This window comes from Montipora foliosa, chromosome 2, assembly GCF_036669935.1.
Source record: "Montipora foliosa isolate CH-2021 chromosome 2, ASM3666993v2, whole genome shotgun sequence".
Taxonomy (NCBI): Eukaryota; Metazoa; Cnidaria; class Anthozoa; order Scleractinia; family Acroporidae; genus Montipora; species Montipora foliosa.
Genome location: NC_090870.1, coordinates 28,404,506 through 28,422,290, shown reverse-complemented (window position 1 = coordinate 28,422,290; position 17,785 = coordinate 28,404,506).

Here is a 17,785-nt window from a genome sequence, read left to right as displayed (position 1 = left end):
AGTTCTAATTATCCCGTGAGGAATGAATCAATGATGAAATGATATATGAAATGGATCATATATGAACTGCGTTCATAACTGCCAGGATCATAGCTTCACTTGATGTCATATCCGCAGTTCATATATGATCCATTTCATATATCATTTCAACTTTTTGATGAGGAGGTTGCTGATATCGCTCAGGTACATTGTGAGAGCGAATTGTTTGAGTTTTAATTAAGTACAAGTCCGCCGTGTGTCAACGGCAAAGGAAATCTTCGTAGAAACGTAAAATTTTGAAAGCGTATTGAAACCCCTAGTTTTATCCTTAACGTTATAAAAAGGGGATATTTGTTACCTTCCGTTAGTTTTCGGAACAAGTGGTTTTTAGCAACAACAGATTGTCTCTTTAACATTTTAGGGTTTGTTGAGGAGGCTATTCAAGACTTGGTTGAGTTGGGTTGTGTTGTGGAAACCAAGGTACTACCCCGGTTGTTCAACCCCTTGTCCGTGTCTGCTCAAGCTAGTGGAAAGAAGAGGCTCAAGATACGTCAACAACTTTCTTTGTAAGATGCACGTTAAGTACGAAGACCGGAAAACAGCGATGTCTTACTTCGCGCAGCGTGCATATATGTTTTCCTTCGATCTGAAAAGTGGGTACCACCAAGTTGAAATATTTAAGGGTCATCAAACATATCTTCGTTTTTCCTGGAAGCATTCCAATTTAGTATTCCAATCACTTTACAGTTTTACCTTTCGGATTATCGTCTGGTCCTCACGTGTTCACAAAAATTCTTAGGCCTCTTGAGAAGCATTGGAGGCATCAGGGCATTTGCGTTGCTGTTTTTCTTGACGACGGATGGGGTATTGAGGTGGATTCTCAAGTGTGCAGTATTGTCGCGGATGCCGTTAAAACTGACCTTTCAAAGGCGTGTTTCGTTACTAATGAGGATAAGTCAGTGTGGATACCTTAGCAGAGGCTTGATCGGTTGGGTATATCACTTTGGATAGCGCTCGTGGAACCACTGAAATTGTCGATAGGAGGGTTGCCAAAATAACTAGTACCATTGACAGTATTATGGACTCCAATTTTGTTCTTTCTGCCAGAAGATTGGCCTCTTTACAGGGCAGATAATTTCTACAGCTAGCGCTTGTTTCCGGGAACATTTCTAGGATCATGACTACCTTGCATACGGAACCCGTGCTCGCAGTGCGCCCGGCAGTCAAAACTGTGCTATCCTGTCAATCATTTGCCCTTTCGCTGAAATCAGTGCATCTCTGTGCGTAAATGACGTTGTTGTCGATCTACCCTACGAAAGTACGCCACCAGAGTCGTTTTTTCGCGAAGATAACACAAATAAATACATTATCAATGCAATTTTGATGTCTTCTTACGCTTGATTCGAAAATAGCAGACTGAATTCGTCTGAAAATAGTTAGAAAAAGAGTAAATAGCAGCCCAAACACAACAGCTGTCGTTCGAATCGCCGCTCTCTGGTAACCCAGTTTTGGCGCCAAAGCTTGTTGACAAAAAGGATGCCACAAAACCTTTTTAAATGGTTTTCTGGTCCTTTAATTGGGAACAAATGAAGTGACGTCGGATAGCACAGTTTTTCCCGCTCGCTGAATTCTGATTTGTCAATTTAAATTTCAGTAGCTCTCACCGTATGCACGGTAGGCACTGGGAATCTAAAGTTAGGATGGATCCCTATTGCATTGAGGAGTTATATTTTTGGAAAAACAGTTAAATTCCGCAAATTTTCTCTTTAATAAGCCACAGCGTTTCGCTTACTCCGATGCCAGTGCTACAGGGTTGGGTGACTTCAGTTATTACCCTTAATGAGGTCTGTGTGTGTCACAAGCTTTTTGACCCTTCAAAAACGAGCTCTTCGCCTAATGTATTTTGCTGATTACAAATCTCATGCAATACCTTTCTTCATTTCTTCTCGTCTTCTTCCTTTAGATACGCTCTGTTTTAAATTTGTGGCTTTGATGATACATGATGTATCAAACAACTTGACACCTCCTAATAAATTTAGCCTATTCACCCATCAAGGTGATATTCTGAATCATCCTTACGAGACGAGATAATCGCAAAGAGGAGATTATTTCCTTAAACGTTCAAGAATAGATATTCAAAAGAGATCTTTCTCAAGAATTGGCGTTAAAATTTGGAATAGCATATCTTGTGAAGTCCGCCAGATGTCAAAATCTAACTTCAAAAATAATGTTGATGATATCCTTTTCCAAAGACTGCTAAAGTGTGATGATTACATTGATGTTTCGATAACATTGGAAAATTTTGACTTCTTAGTTTAGTATGTCATGTAGTTAAAAATGTATTTATTCAATTTAAATTACTTTTTTCATGTTTATTTATGTTATACTGTACAAGTTTTAAGCTGTTCTCCACTGCACTAACTGTATTCTAAAACTAATTTATTTTATTTTTTATTTTATTTTATTTATTTATTTATTTTTTTATGTGAATGTGTAGTTATGCATTTGTAACCATTTTATCTAGAATATATTTGTAAGCAATGCTCGCCTCGACTAGCTATTGCTAACTGCGAGCATTGCATAGCTTTGTGATTATTTTATGCAAAATACATAATAAAAACTGAAACTGAAACTGAAACTGAGACTGCGCCCGTTGGAGACGTTTTGTGTCGTTTTAGAGCTTTGTCAGTAGAACGAGAAGGTTTCGAGTACTCTCGACATGGGAGACCTCTTTACCTACGACTAATTGTGTCCTTTTTTGACACTCTGATTCGCGAATCGTCATTCAACCTGCCATTCTGGTCAATGTTTTTGCACAAGGTTGAACAGCGTTGTTCTTGTTGGTTTAGGTTTTTTGCCTTTCTTAATCAAGGCTGTGACTTTGTTTTTACTGATTGTTAGGTTATTCACTACTTTATATTCGTTTGCATGTAGTTTGTGGAGTCTTTGCGGGTTTAAATGATCTACTAGAGCATGCAAGTCACGTTTAGGGTATGTATGCAGTTATTGCGCGTTTGTTATTTAGCTTTCTTTGCAGGTTATTCGCTAGGCCTCTGTTTAGGAGCTACTTTGCATGCCTATTTTGCCCCAGGGAGGTCGGTGTAGTTTCTTACGATAATGCTGCCTGCAGGCATAGGGCCGCTTTTTATTTTTTATTTATTATTATTATTATTATTATTATTATTATTATTATTATTATTATTATTATTATTATTATTATTATTATTATTATTCCACATATATAAATTATCTTACATACATGTAGATGGTTACTGTTTATACCTAAATTGTTATTATTTTAGCATGTACTCAAATCACACTACATCTTAGCATGGTCTTGTTCTTAAGGACTTTTCGAAGAGTCTTCTCTACATATACACTTTTGATCTATTATTTATATATACCTGCCATTTTGCCTGAATTTTTTTCTCCGTATTGTTTTTGGAAGCTATATATTTCTCAGTTCGATATTTAATTTTAACTATCTCTTTAAAAACATCAAAACTGGGGCTTTTAGTACGATGTCGACTTGACCAGATATGCAACTTTGCAAGGATTATGAAATAATTCAGTAGATCACTTTTCCCTAACTTCCCAATAAACACGTCTCGTTGCGAGAGCTCTTCGTGCTCATTTGAGAGTGCAAACCAAAAGTCTTTTTTTAAGAAGCGATTTGTGAACGGACATTCATAAAATAAAAGAAGGACCGTTTCTGAATCAACATCACAAAATGTACAGGTGTCCTTTGGGACATAACCTATTTTGGCCAATCGCACATTAGTGTAGATAATTAATGTCGTCTAAAAATTTAAATTGAAAACTTCTAATGAAAATCTCAGATAATACAGTCTTCAAATTAAGAAAGGCCATACAAACAGTCACATCATCTAAATCAAAGTCTTCTTTTAGTTTAGTAAAACCCCTGGACACCATTGTCTTTTTCGAAATAAGCAGGGTATGAAATTGTGTACTTTTACATTTTTCAGGATCAGAGATTTTTTCACCTCATTGAAATTGCAGTGAAGTTATCTCACTTTCTTCTACATTCAAAGTTTTTAAGTGGACAGGAATTGCACTTCGAATCCCTGACCAGTTTAAAAAGTTTGTACGTATCAATCCTTTACATTTGGCACTGTTGTATGATTCTAAATTATTCTTATCAAATATCATCTGGTTAAAAAAAATAATTCCAGCTTTTACATTTTACATAGTTGTGATAATATATACTTTTGCCATCTATTTTAATAAGCTTATTGTTCCAAATAATACTTCCAGATTTAGAAGGCTTGGTAGAAAAATCCTCTCTAAAGTCGGCCCAACAATGGAGAAGCTCATCGTAAAATGTGGAATTTGTTTTGTATTCCTTAATATCATAATTACACCTAAACAAAACACTTCCACCATAATCCTTGAGTAGGTGATTAATGTAGGCTTTCCATGGTATAGAACCACTAGAAAAAAGCCTTCCAAGCCACGCCAGTCTATAAGATTTACTGGTACCTTTTATCGAATCAGCCAATCCATCTTTCTCTCGCAAACCGCTATATTTGAAGTTTTATCAAAACAATGCCCTTTATCAAATTTATTAAAGTACTTCATAGTAATTGGAAAATTATTTTTGTGGGACTGCAGAAGAAGCCAAACACTTCCTAAAATTCAAGGACTGCAATATAATCCAATATAATTTTTCTTATGCCCTTCTTGTTTTATTGCTTTTTTGTTTCCTTGCTCATTGTTTTGATGTAAGAATATGAATATAATTAGCATCTGTTATCATATTATTTTTTAAGTAATATATAATTGGAAATCGCAAGTTTAACAACTAATCATATTTTTTCGTAGAGTAAGTATTTCAATTGTATTATTGTAAGTAGCACCTGTAATTGTAATTGCATTGTTTTGTAAGTAATGCGTAAGTATTCAATTGTTAAATAGTTTTGTTGGTAATGTAAGGGATTTTAGTAGTTGTAAATTGTGTAATTGTTGTCAATTTTGTAAGTAGATGTACCAGTCTTGTAGGTAAAGATATAAATAAATAAATAAATAAAAATAACCCACTTACCGCCGCCATGTTATGCGACCTTTAAGGATGTTCTTTAAAAAGCTTAGAAAATCACAATTTTAACATGTCCATAAAACGTATTGAAGTAGAAATGGATAAGAATGGTTTTTTCTTATTTTGTGTCACATTTGGTGCCAATTGAATTCATTTGAAGACTTTACCGTTGCTTGGTTCTCGCAGCAAATTTTAGACAATTTGTCAAACACAACACCGCACTTTAACGCATTTTTCAAATTTTCGCAAATTAAAAAAAAAAAAAATACGTATCGTTTGAAATGTGTTTTTTTGAAAATAGTTAACTATAAAAGGGTATCTTTGGGCAAAATATGAGGTATCCGCCAAAATGGTCGTTGACGGACGACTCTCGATTCTTACAGGCAGCCATTCTTAAGGCTTAACGCGCGCGATTCATTACCCGAGTAGAGGCTATTAATCATTGGCATTGGTATCAGTGAGTAATTGAAAGACTCTGGAGTTCGCACTTAGAAGCTGCATCTCTGTGCTCTTAAAGGTTAGGAAGGCTAGCCTTCATAATGCCAATTCGTGAAAGGCTGCGATTCTTCACACGCTGCAGATATTCAACGAGGTATTTGGGGACACCACTCCACACCGAAGATGAATACTCTAACACTGTGAGAACACATTCTCAGTTGTGACTAGGAAGAGGAAGCATTATAGAAAGGTACATCTCAAAGGTACATTTGCAAAACTGCGGCACTTCCTGGATTCCATGCTTGCATCCCAAACCCAAAATGATCCAAAATGACATTTATTACCAAGGGGAATAAATTATTTTATGCAGCCAGCGCGGCGTTTTTAGTATCCCGGAGGGGTACATCCGGGACTTACAATGGTAGATACCTAAACATCCGAGCCTCTTTCAGTTCAGCTTCGGTGCAGGGCAAACATTTTTCTTCTCTGAAGACGGAAGAACACTTAGAAAGAACCCCCCCTCCCCCTTTACCCCATTTCAGAAGGACTCTGAAGGGAGGAGAAAATTTCATTGATCAGTTAAGTAGGCTCTGTTTACTAGTTTTTAGCGCAGTTAATCGCTATCACAAATCCTGTTGTTCGAGTCACATGGTGGCTGGTGAACCAGAAACCGCGTGTGCTTATTCATTTTGTTGGTGCTTAGATCGCCGGAATGGCGATCCAAAAATCTCTTGGAAGGCTTCACTTAGAATTGTGTTCAGCCTGTTTGGTAGTATTTCTCGTGATGGGGCGGCGTAGAGTGGATAAAAAAAAAAACAGTGCGATCTCTGCAACATTCGCAGCACCGCCCCCCATTTATTGACCTTGAGCTGAGATCAGGCGATTTTATACGGGATAATGCAAGCTACCCTGAGTTAATCTCACTCTCTGCGGTCGCTTTACCTGAGCTCAGCTCGTCGGCAAATACAGTTCTGCGAGTTGGCAAAATCGGGGTTTACCTTTAGCCCACGACTAGTGTTAGGCGCTCTCGTTGGAATACTTTACACCGCCATGGGAAGAGAGGCCCTTCACCGAAGCAATTAGGGAGCCATTCTGAGAGCACTTTCCGAAGTGAAAGAGTTTCCATTTTTTTTTTTTTTTCATGTCAAGTTTTGTTTCAGTTCGGTTAATATATATGGTAATGCAGCGAGTTATGTTGCTCACTGATACAGCTATTTTTGTCAGCCACAATGCACTAATTTATATTATTTGGTTTGCCCCAGTTCTGTTATTTTTGAGTGGCCATATTGTCACCACTCTGGTTGCGTATAAGAGGGATGTACAGTTCTGGCGTTTGTCAGCATGGGTCATGATACTTATTCGGCGGGAGTGTTATTCCTCTGTGCCATTCATGTACCATTTTGTGCTGTTGCATCCTTTTGTTTGCCTATAACTACCTTGTGGTGTTATGGTACAGTTATTTGTGCCAGATTGTTTGATACTGTCATCTTCTCTGGTTTTTATTTTATTTATTGTTTAACTGAGGGCTCCAATAAGTGGCTGTTTCTTCCTTTGTCTCACGGGTGGCCAGTGGGGCTTCGAAGCTCTTTCATTTCAACTTTTGTTTCAATTCGGTTAATACATATGGTAAGGCAGCGAGTTATGTTGCTCAATGATACAGCTATTATTGTCAGCCACAATGCAATAATTTATATTATTTGGTTTGCCCCAGTTCTGTTATTTTTGAGTGGCCATATTGTCACCACTCTGGTTGTGTATTAGAGGGATGTACAGTTCTGGCGTTTGTCAGCATGGGTCATGATACTTATTCGGTGGGAGTGTTATTGCTCTGTGCCATTCATGTACCATTTTGTGCTGTTGCATCCTTTTGTTTGCCTATAACTACCTTGTGGTGTTATGGTACAGTTATTTGTGCCAGATTATTATTATTACTATTATTATTATTATTATTATTATTATTATTATTATTATTACTATTATTATTGTCACTATTTATTTATGCCATCGACTGTTGCATTGCTAGTTATGGTCGCTTTTACACTCCTCTTATACGAGCACTTGCGTGTTGTTGCAACGCCAACCACAAGTTGTTTTCCATGTGTCTGCCAGTTATATATTTTACAGCATAGGGGTATTGCAACTTGTTGCGGCGACAATGTGTGTACTGTCTGCCATGCCCTACCCTGCTGCACTCTTGTTTTTATGTGTTATGTGTTACATGTAGTATTTGCCTTAGTATTTGCCTGTCTGGTGTTGTGTCTACATGTATGTTCTGAATTGTATTCACATTGGTATTTAGGCTTTGGATATTAACATTTTTGCCAGTGTCTTTCAGTTCTTGTTTGTTCTTGCTTGCGATGCCACCCAAAACATCTGCATGCTCTACCTCCACTGTCACCTCTACACACCAGACCATATCTGCTGTCTATTGAATTTCTTCAGGATGCCATGCCGTTATCACCACAAGTCCTTCAGGCCCTCAGCATTATTATTGCGTTCAGTTGGCAACACAAGGATCCTGTGTGGTATTTCCCTTCATTTTTGCTCATGTGTTCATCCTATTTTCTTTCAATTTGCATGGCGTACACATATTTACCATTGAATGTTTCTTTGATGATGCTTTTTGACCATTCAATTTTATCCTATTGATATGTATTTCACTCCTACAGCTTTATGTGTTTTTGCATTATTACTGTAATATTAATGCCGTGTATTTCCCTTTATTTTCGCTTATTTGTCAACAGTAGTTTCTTTTATGATGCCTTTTGACATAAAATTATCAGTTTTATATCCCTAATATGTCTTTGTTCATATGTGTTTCTGCATGAATACTGTAACAATTCATGTTACATGTGTTACATGTAGTATTTGCCTTAGTATTTGCCTGTCTGGTCTTGTGTCTATGTATGTTCTAAATTGTATTCATAACCAGATGTAGGCTTTGGATATTAACATTTTTGTCAGTGTCTTCCAGTTCTTGTTTGGTCTTGCTTGCGATGCCTCCCAAACATCAGCATGCTCCGCCTCTGCTGTCACCTCACCACACCAGACCATATCCGCCGTCGATTGAATTTTTTCAGGATGCCATGCCTTTGTCACCACGTGTCCTTCAGGCCTTCAGCACTATTATTGCATTCAGTTGGCAACACAAGGATCCTGTGTGGTATTTCCCTTCATTTTTGATCATTTGTTCATCCTATTTTTCTTTCACTTTGCATGGCTTACACGTATTTACCAGTGAATGTTTCTTTATGTTGCTTTTTGACCATTCAATTTTATTCCATTGATATTTATTTCACTCCTACAACTGTATGTGTTTTTGCATGATTACTGTAATATGTAATAATTTTCGCCTATTTGTCAACAGTATTTTCTTTTACGATGCCTTTGTGACATATCAGTTTTATATCCCTAATATATCTTTTGTTCATAGGTGTTTCTGCATGAATACTGTAACAATTCATATTATCCCATGTCAAATTTTCATTTTCCCTTCAATTTTGCTCACTTGTCATCAGCATTTTCTTTGATGATGTTTTTTGACAGTCCAATATTATATCATTGATATTGGTTTGTTCCTTTCAGTTTCTGCATTATTACTGTCTTGATAATTGTATCCTGTGTGATACAATAATTATGTCCCTTTGTTTCCCCTCATTTTTTGATTTGTCTTTTCTTTCAATTTGCATTGCTAGTTTACCAGTTCCTTTGTTGATGCTTTTCAACTGAGTACCATTTTATATCATTGATCTTTGTCTCGTTTGTAAGGTGTTTCTACATTAAAATCATTGTCAGTACTGCCATTGCCAGTCATGGTGGTTTCTCTTCTCTTTTTGGAGTTATTATGTGCAGTCATAAGCACTTGTGTGTTGTTGTGGTGCCAACCACATGCTGTCTGGTCTTGTATTTACCCTGTTTGCTCTAAATTGCATCCACAACCAGATTTTGGCTTTGATACTAATATTTTAGCCAGTGTCTTTCAGTTCTTGTTTCTTCTTGCTCCTGATGTCATCCAGGAAAGCCTTTATTTGATACCAAGATGTTATCACCTGAATCTACGTCGAATATCCAAGGTTTTCGGCAATTCAAGGATAACCAAGCTTAGTTAACATTACCAATTAGAATATTACTCTTACAGATGTTGTATACGTTCACATTTTTACACTTAAAAGATAATGTAAGTCATCTCGACGTACCGATTCTCCAAATGGTAACTCAGATACTTTCTACCAGATAGGGCATGATTACCTCTCTCTTCAGGGTTTGTGTGACTGCAGTGTCCTGGAAGACTACGTTCCCTTCTTTTTCCCCACAGGGGTTTTTTTTTCGGGGTTTTTGTAGCAGGCAGTCACACTAATCACTGCCCTTTAGGCACGATGCAACATGAACATTGAAGCACTTTGAACAACACCAATTGGTTGTAACCCCAGACAAGCTGACTCTCAGTCGCTTGTTTTCCATTTTCTCATTGTTACACCATGTTGGAGTATGGTCCTGGGACCAGGCTACCCCATACAATCCCTGTCATTCAGACGTGATTCTTGGCCGTCCTCGTGTGCTCCTTCTTTCATGTTACTTTTTAAGCACTATTACTTCTTTTCGATTTAAATTAATAGGTCATGTCACTGCATGTCTACATGAGCAGGGGCCATGTCGTCATGTCCATTTAACAATTTTTATATGACTTCGGGTAGTAACGTACAGTGAAAGTCGGTTTCTGTGTGTGTGGACACAGTCATCCAATTGGTTTACATGTACTCTGTCCAGCTGACTTTCGCATTGCATTTACTTGTTTTGATCACACACATCATTCAGATTTTGGTAGCCTGACTGTCCTTACAAATCCTTGGCTATGTCCATGCATGCGGAATCCTTCATGGTTCATTACACCTATTACTAATTCTTCTGACTATATGAACAGGGGCCATGTGTAGTCATAGGATAGTACGGTGTTTATTTACTGGGTCACTTGTAACTAGGGTCTTGTTTGGCCTTTATACTAATCTGCTCTTGTCAATATCACATGATATTTTCGTCACATTTAAGGACTTTGGCAAATTTATTGCAATGTAAATTATTCTTCTATTATTGTATTTTGACTCGACATTCTCCTTATGCAGTACGTGTTTCCTCTCCAGTGACAATTTCCAAAGATCACATACAGTCACATTGTTACAACCCATTCAGCCAAGCTGGCTGTCATTTTCTGGTATGCTAGTATTTAATGCCAGACAACTTGGGCTTGTATCACATGTTGGTATCACTAACAAAGTCTGTTATGTTTGTCTTAACATTGACAGTGAATACAGAGTATTAGAGTCTGAGCCAAATGTTAGATTTACATATCTTATGTCTACTGCATATAGTAGACACTCTTATATTGCTTTATCCAACCATGTGTGCATGGGCCACTTGGTCAGTGGGTTAAGCAAATGTAGTTCATTATTCTTGTGGAGCTCCACAGTGTATCGTCTTTGTTTAACTTGACAGGATTAGGTAGGGCCTGCTTAGGAGCATTTGTGCAGGGGCCAATGGTTTCCTAAAATGGCAAATTTCCTTGAGCATAACTTGAACGTATAATTCATAAGCAGGTGTAATTTTGGTGCCGCTGCTGAGCAGGGGCCATCATTCTGACCTTTTATGATAGGTAGTGCCAGTTTAAGGGACATTTGTGCAAGGGCCAAACGTTCCCTTCAGGGTTCGCTTCTCCCGCCTTTAAGCTATTCGAGGTTAATGAATTTATTTCAGTTCACGGTTTGTCATTTCATTCTAGGATTACCTGCTTGAGGGGCGGTTGTGCATGGGCCAACTGTTCCACAAGCATGACAATATTTCTCGGTAGTATTAACATGTCGTTGGATACCAGCTTCCACTTTCTCATTCCCACCAGCAGGCACTAGGATTGTGTACTTGCAAGTTTAAGTTGTTTTACAGTATTTCTTGTTCAGGCACTGTGCATTGCTTGGGCTTCGGGTGGGGCGGCCCTGTCTCCAGGGGTCGAGCAGGGCTTTGGCGTGTTTGCCCTCACCTTTGCTGGGATGAGGTTTTTATTTCCGGTTTTTGTGTAATTTTATATTGGTATTATCAATAAACGGCCACTTAAATGAGTGGCCAAATTACGGCAAATAATGGTGTCCGTCAGTTCTCCCAGCAAACCGAGCTCACCCCTGGCGATGCACATTGTACAGCACATGGTTTACTGGCAAGCGAGCAAGGGGCATAAATGAACTTTAATTTTTTACCTGAGAGGGTTCATTACTGTAAAGGCTATATTTAACTCAGCTGTGTCAGTTACTTTATAACTAAGTCACACAATTATTTTTTGAGTGGAGAGGTGCAAAGCCGTGTCATATTTTGTATATTTGGGGCAATATACATACAGTTCAAATAGATGTGTGAGTCCTGAGAAAACGTATCCTGGGAGGTGAGTTATTTTGTTCTTATTGAGATATCTAAAAATAAAGAAAAAATTAGAAATAAGTACAAACCTCGAATTAAACAAATATATATTACATAATGTAAATGATGTCAAATTGCGCGGGAAATGCAGTCTAAGGCCTATCAATTACTTTCACTTTTGCGATAATTGACTGTCTACTACAGTCTCTTTCCTACATTTCCCGCTCAATTTGACATCATTTACACGTCGTGTAATGGTCATGATACGTCATGTGCGGTCACCAAGCGGAACGACTAAAAACGATCGGCCATATTGATAACATTTTTTAAACAACCTGAAGAAGACCAGTAAAACTGGTCGAAACGTCAGTTTTAGAGATATTTTAACCTCGGAAATTCCTGGAAACAATTCAAATTTAAATTTTATGTACCTAGTACATATATTGTCATTTCAGTAACTCGAAAATTAATGTGTGTCAGTAGCTATCAATATGATTGTTTTATTTCCTTCTTTATTAGAAAATGGGGACCTGGGTAAGATCAAATAATATGATTTACAACAAAAACCAAAATGACAGACTGGAATAACATTTAGTATTAATCTTAGAAGGCAATAGTTTAAGTGCACTTTAAATTTTGACCTGAAAGGGTTAATAATTACTGTAGAGCTTTTATTCAACTCAGCTGTGTGAGTCACCTTGTAACAAAGTCACACAGTTATTTGTGGAATTGAGAGGCGCAAAACCGTATCATATTTTGAAAGTGTACTTAGGGCAATATACTTACAGCACAGATAGATGTGTGAGTCCTGAGAAAACATTTTCTGGGAGTTGAGTTATTTCATTCTCCCTGAGATGTCTGGAAATGAAAATAAAATTAGAAATAAGTACTAAATTCAAATCAAGGAAGGACGATGCACCATTTTAGTTTTAATTGCCGTTTTGTTCTTAGCATTCCAGGGTCGTCGTTGTAGTCGATTCTACTTAGAGGAGAGCAGTAAAATTAATCTCAATTCTCCCAATAGGAGCCCGTAAACAACTCAGAGCGATCAAATCAAAGAAAAAATTGATAACTGTGGATTTACTAGTTTTATGGAAAACAATACGAAAATCTAAAAGAAAGTTTAGGATTTTACTGACCAAATGCAGTTTTAAGGCATGCGTTGTTTTATCAAGCCTCGAAGAAAGCTCACTGTACCGTGATCATAAAGACAAAAACGAAGTGTTCTCGCATGGAAATAGGAATTTATAAAGTTTTATAATGTGCTAATAGTTGTAAAAGTGGAGGACTCTGAGAACTATCCAACAATTTTATGTACCTTATATATATAATTACCATTCGTTGGAGATACTGTCCTTTCGTTGACTCGAAAATCCATGTTTGTCAGTAGCAATAAGTATGATTTTTTTATGTGCTTCTTTATTAGTAAAAGAACCTGGCTAAGATCAAATAAAAGGTTCCACATAAAGAACCAAAATGACAGACTAGAATAACATTTAGTATTAATCTTAGAAGGCTAAGGTTCAAAGGCACGTTAATTAAAAAATTACTCCCAAATGTCCTAAAAGGAATCTGTGAACGACTCAGAACAATGAAATCAAAGATTTATTGGTAACAGTGGATTTGTTAGTTTTATGGAGAACAATAGGAGAGATCTAAAACAAAGTTTAGGATTTCAATGACCAAATGCAGTTTAAAGACATGCATTGTTTTACTGAGCCTGGATGAAGAAAGGTCACTCTACCGTAATTATAAAGAAAAAAAGAAACGAATTGTTTTCCACATAGAAACAGGAAATAGTAGAGTTTCATAATGTCATGATAGTTTTAAAAGTGGAGGACTCTCAGAACTATAAAACAATTTCACGTGCCTAGTATATGTAATTACCATCCCGTTGCAGATATTATCATTTCGTTGACTCGAAAATTAATGTGTGTCAGTAGCAATCAATATGATCGTTTTATGTGCTTCTTTATTAGAAAAAGGGGCTCTGGCTAAGATCAAAAAAGTGTTTTTAAAAAAGAACCAAAATGATGACTGGAATAACATTCAGTATTAATCTTAGAAGTGTAAACTTCAAATGCACTTTCATTTTTGACTTGAAAGGGTTAATTACTGCAAATACTTTATTTAACCCAGCTGCGTGAGTCACTTCGTAATCTCAGTTTAGCTTTTATTGTAGTTTGATTCCGAGCATTCATTGATCAAGGCCTTACTTAATTCCAATAAGGTCATCGTGGTTTTCCAACGTTCAGCTCACTGACGAGGCAATTCGATTCGTGAGATATGTTTTGGAAGCTAAACGCATGCTCTCTGAACGGTCGGTCGGCGTGGCCCACCGAGAGTGAACCCTCTAAGATTGTCTACTCGGATGCTTCCGATTATGCTTTCACTTCTTTTGTTAAAAACGAAGGTAAAATAATTCAGCAAAACTGGTCGCCTAACGAGCGAGAGAAGAGCTGTACTTGGAAAGAATTAAGAGCTGTTCAGTTAGCCATCGAGCTTTTTTCTCATGATTTCAAAGGCCAGCAGGTGGCCTGGTTGACTGATATCAAAACGTTGTAACCATGGTAAACGATGGAAGTCGTGTTCAAGAATTACAATCTTTAGTTTTACAGAGATTCATTTTGTGTGTAACAAATTGCATTTCACTGGAAATGAAATGTAGTACAAGAGACCTGAACGCAGAGGCGGATTTTCTGAATAGAATCGTAGTTTTCGATGATAATACATTAAATTGTGTTATTTTTTAGAATGTTGGACGTTAAGTGGGGTCCACATTCCGTGGACAGGTTCGCCTGCTGTAATAACACAAAGCTCGCTCGTTTTAACTCCGGGTCTTATCAGCCTGGAACAGAAGCAGTTGACGCATTTACTCCAGATTGGAAACACGAGAGCAATTGGCTATTTCCCCTGGTTTCCCTAATTGTACGAGTTATTAATCATTTGAAACTATGTAAGGCTGAAGGATCAATTGTTTTTCCAGTGTGGAAGTCTTCCTATTTTTGGACAGTCTTGTCTCGAGACGGCAGACATTTAAGTCCCTTTGTGAACGATTTGTTGTGATTACCTAATTAGACACGACCTTTATTTGTGTAGTGAAGTTGAAATTTGTTTCATTTCTCGCCTGAAGTTAGTTCATAAAATGCTTATTTCAAAAACGAAAAGGAAAAAAAACAAAGGAGGTCAACGACTTAGTTTCGCAGAAAAAATAGATGGGTCATCATAACCAGATGTAACCTTATCTACTCATCCGTTGAAAATCATGAAGGCCCTTTACGGACAAAATATCGTATGTGCTTATATCAATGTTATGTTGCATACATCAATGTTATGTGCAATAAATCAATAAGCAAAGATGCTCGATGCAAATAAAAGATGTCCAATACAATTAAAGGATGCTTGATACAACTAAAAGATGTTCGATACAACCAAAAGATGATCTGTATGAAAGAGGAGGAAGCGGAAAATGGTTTTGCACAACGGAAGTGTCCTTACGTGCCCAGGCCCCTCGAAAATGCAAGGGCTTTTCCCAGTTTACAAAATGGCGTCTGCTGGAGCTACTTGTACGATTTGGCTTCCAGACACAGAAAGGTTTTTCATCGAATTAAGTGCAATAATCACGAAAGCACCGCAACAGCAAAACGCCATAGCCACTTAGTTCGATTATTTGTTCATTCTTTATCAGTAGACCAGAAGAACACGAAAGAACTTAGGTGTCCTAACTGCAAGAATCAGTTATTGCATATATGTGCCAGAAATTTGAATAAGAATGTTCGCGCCCAAAATGTTCCCACGTACAGATTTTTTTAAAACTTTCCACGCAGAAAGGTAATGATCTACTTTTTCCAAAAAGGCAAAAAAAAAATGGGGGGTCACCGTGCTCGTTTTCGAGAGAAGATGCATTTTTAGAAGCTTGCGTTACTTTAAGACGATCTTAGCTTACAACTGTCAGCAATAAAAAATAGCTACAATAGTGAAATTTTGATCTGGTAAACATACACAATTCGACATAACTAATATAACTAAATAAACTTTTGCAGCTGATGTCTTTTTCTGAGGTTAAATAGGCCTTGAAAAACGATACATATTAGTCTAAGAAAGAAAACTTCGGTCGCACGAGACCATAAAAAGCGAAATATTTGTAACTTCTCACGTACAGATTTTTTTTTCCGTTAAAATGGACAAAATCAGGAAAGGAAGTGATCTCCGGAAAGAAAAATGGAGGTCACCGAGCATTCAAGAGAGTAAAACCGCTGCGAAGCTCTTAAAGAGATTGTCTATTCGCACCGTAACGTCATTACGTTACATTGCCGAGACGACCTGGGCACACAGCTATCCCATGATTCCACACGCTTTCACGTTCCGTTCTTGTGGAAATGTTTGCACCTTTAGCATCGTGTTTACCTCCGTGGCCTGCGATGCATGGCGTGTGCGAAAGAATGCGCAGTAGCGCGAACGTCCTTAACCTCCTACTTTTATATACAACAATTTTACTCGGCACGATGTCACTTTGAGGGAATTGCAGAATAAGCCTATACCACAACAACAGAAGTCGTGTCTCAAAAATACTCAGTATCGACCACATTAACTTCATTTAGGTTAATTGTTAATTTCAGTTTACAGTGTCTCCTATTAGTCACCGCGCCGCTGTGGCTCAGCTGTTTGAGCACCGGGCTGCAATGTGGGAGGTCGTGAGTTTCACTCCGGCCGGACCAACACTCAGCTTCTTTAAATAACTGGGGAGAAATTGCTGCCTTTGTAACTACATCTGCAAAGGGTTATACTTTCTAGTCTTCTCGAATAAGGAAGATAGGCCGGAGGTCCCGTCTCACAGGCCTTGTTCATGAACTCTGTGGGACGTTAAAGATCCCACACAGAGAGTAGGGGCACATAGTTGCCGGTGTTGTGGTGTGACCTTTCCAGCATGTGATTGGCTTCCCAGGATTAGCTTGATAGGCTTCTGTGTAAATCAGACCACAATTGTGTATAACAGCCAGAAGTCAGGCTACTTAGCCCAGTGCTGGAGCCTCACCAAACCAAACCATTAGCTAGCACTCCAGCTCTAGAACAACTAGACACCTAAATAAAGTTCCTTTCCTTTTTTTTAGAAAAAACGGGGTAGACCTTCATATACCGGGCTATTATGGCGGAGGACAAAAGAACCATTGGTATTCTGATTTAGCCTTGCTAACTTGGTATTCTTACGTTCGCCTAGTTATTTTGTTTAAGTTAAATATTATTTCGGATCCGCCAGAAAACCAGCCAGAAAACGAAGGTCCCACCGATATATATAAATATATATATATATATATATATATATATTTTTTTTTTGTTTTTTTTTTGAATTAACAAGGCTGGAAATCCAATTTGTACACAAATCCTATTTGTACACTCAAATTATATATATATATATATATATGTATATAAGATATATATATATATATATATATATATATATATATATGTAATGAAATGACGTGATAAATTGATCATCAGCTAAAAGTGCTCAATGGGTTTACCAGAGCTTTGAATAGATAAGTAGACTTAGTTCAAGTCTACGTATATATATATATATATATATATATATATAGTGTGAAACTTGATTTTCGTAAAACAGTGCTCAACACATAGAAGTAGAGCGAAATATATACGGAAGAAAAAACACATAAACAAGTTCATCCTTGCAAGCCTGTTTCATGGTCGCCCACTCATCAGGGGATTTAATATATACATATATATATATAAGCCTGCATCATTATATATATATATAAGCCTGCATCATTAACTTGATCCCTCTGATTAGCTGATGCCTAAGTTGGTGTTTGCCTGTGAATCGTTAGTCGATCCTTAGGTTTAAGGCTATGAAGGGGTTTAGGCTTTCCCATCCCACCCGTGAAAGAATCCCGGGAC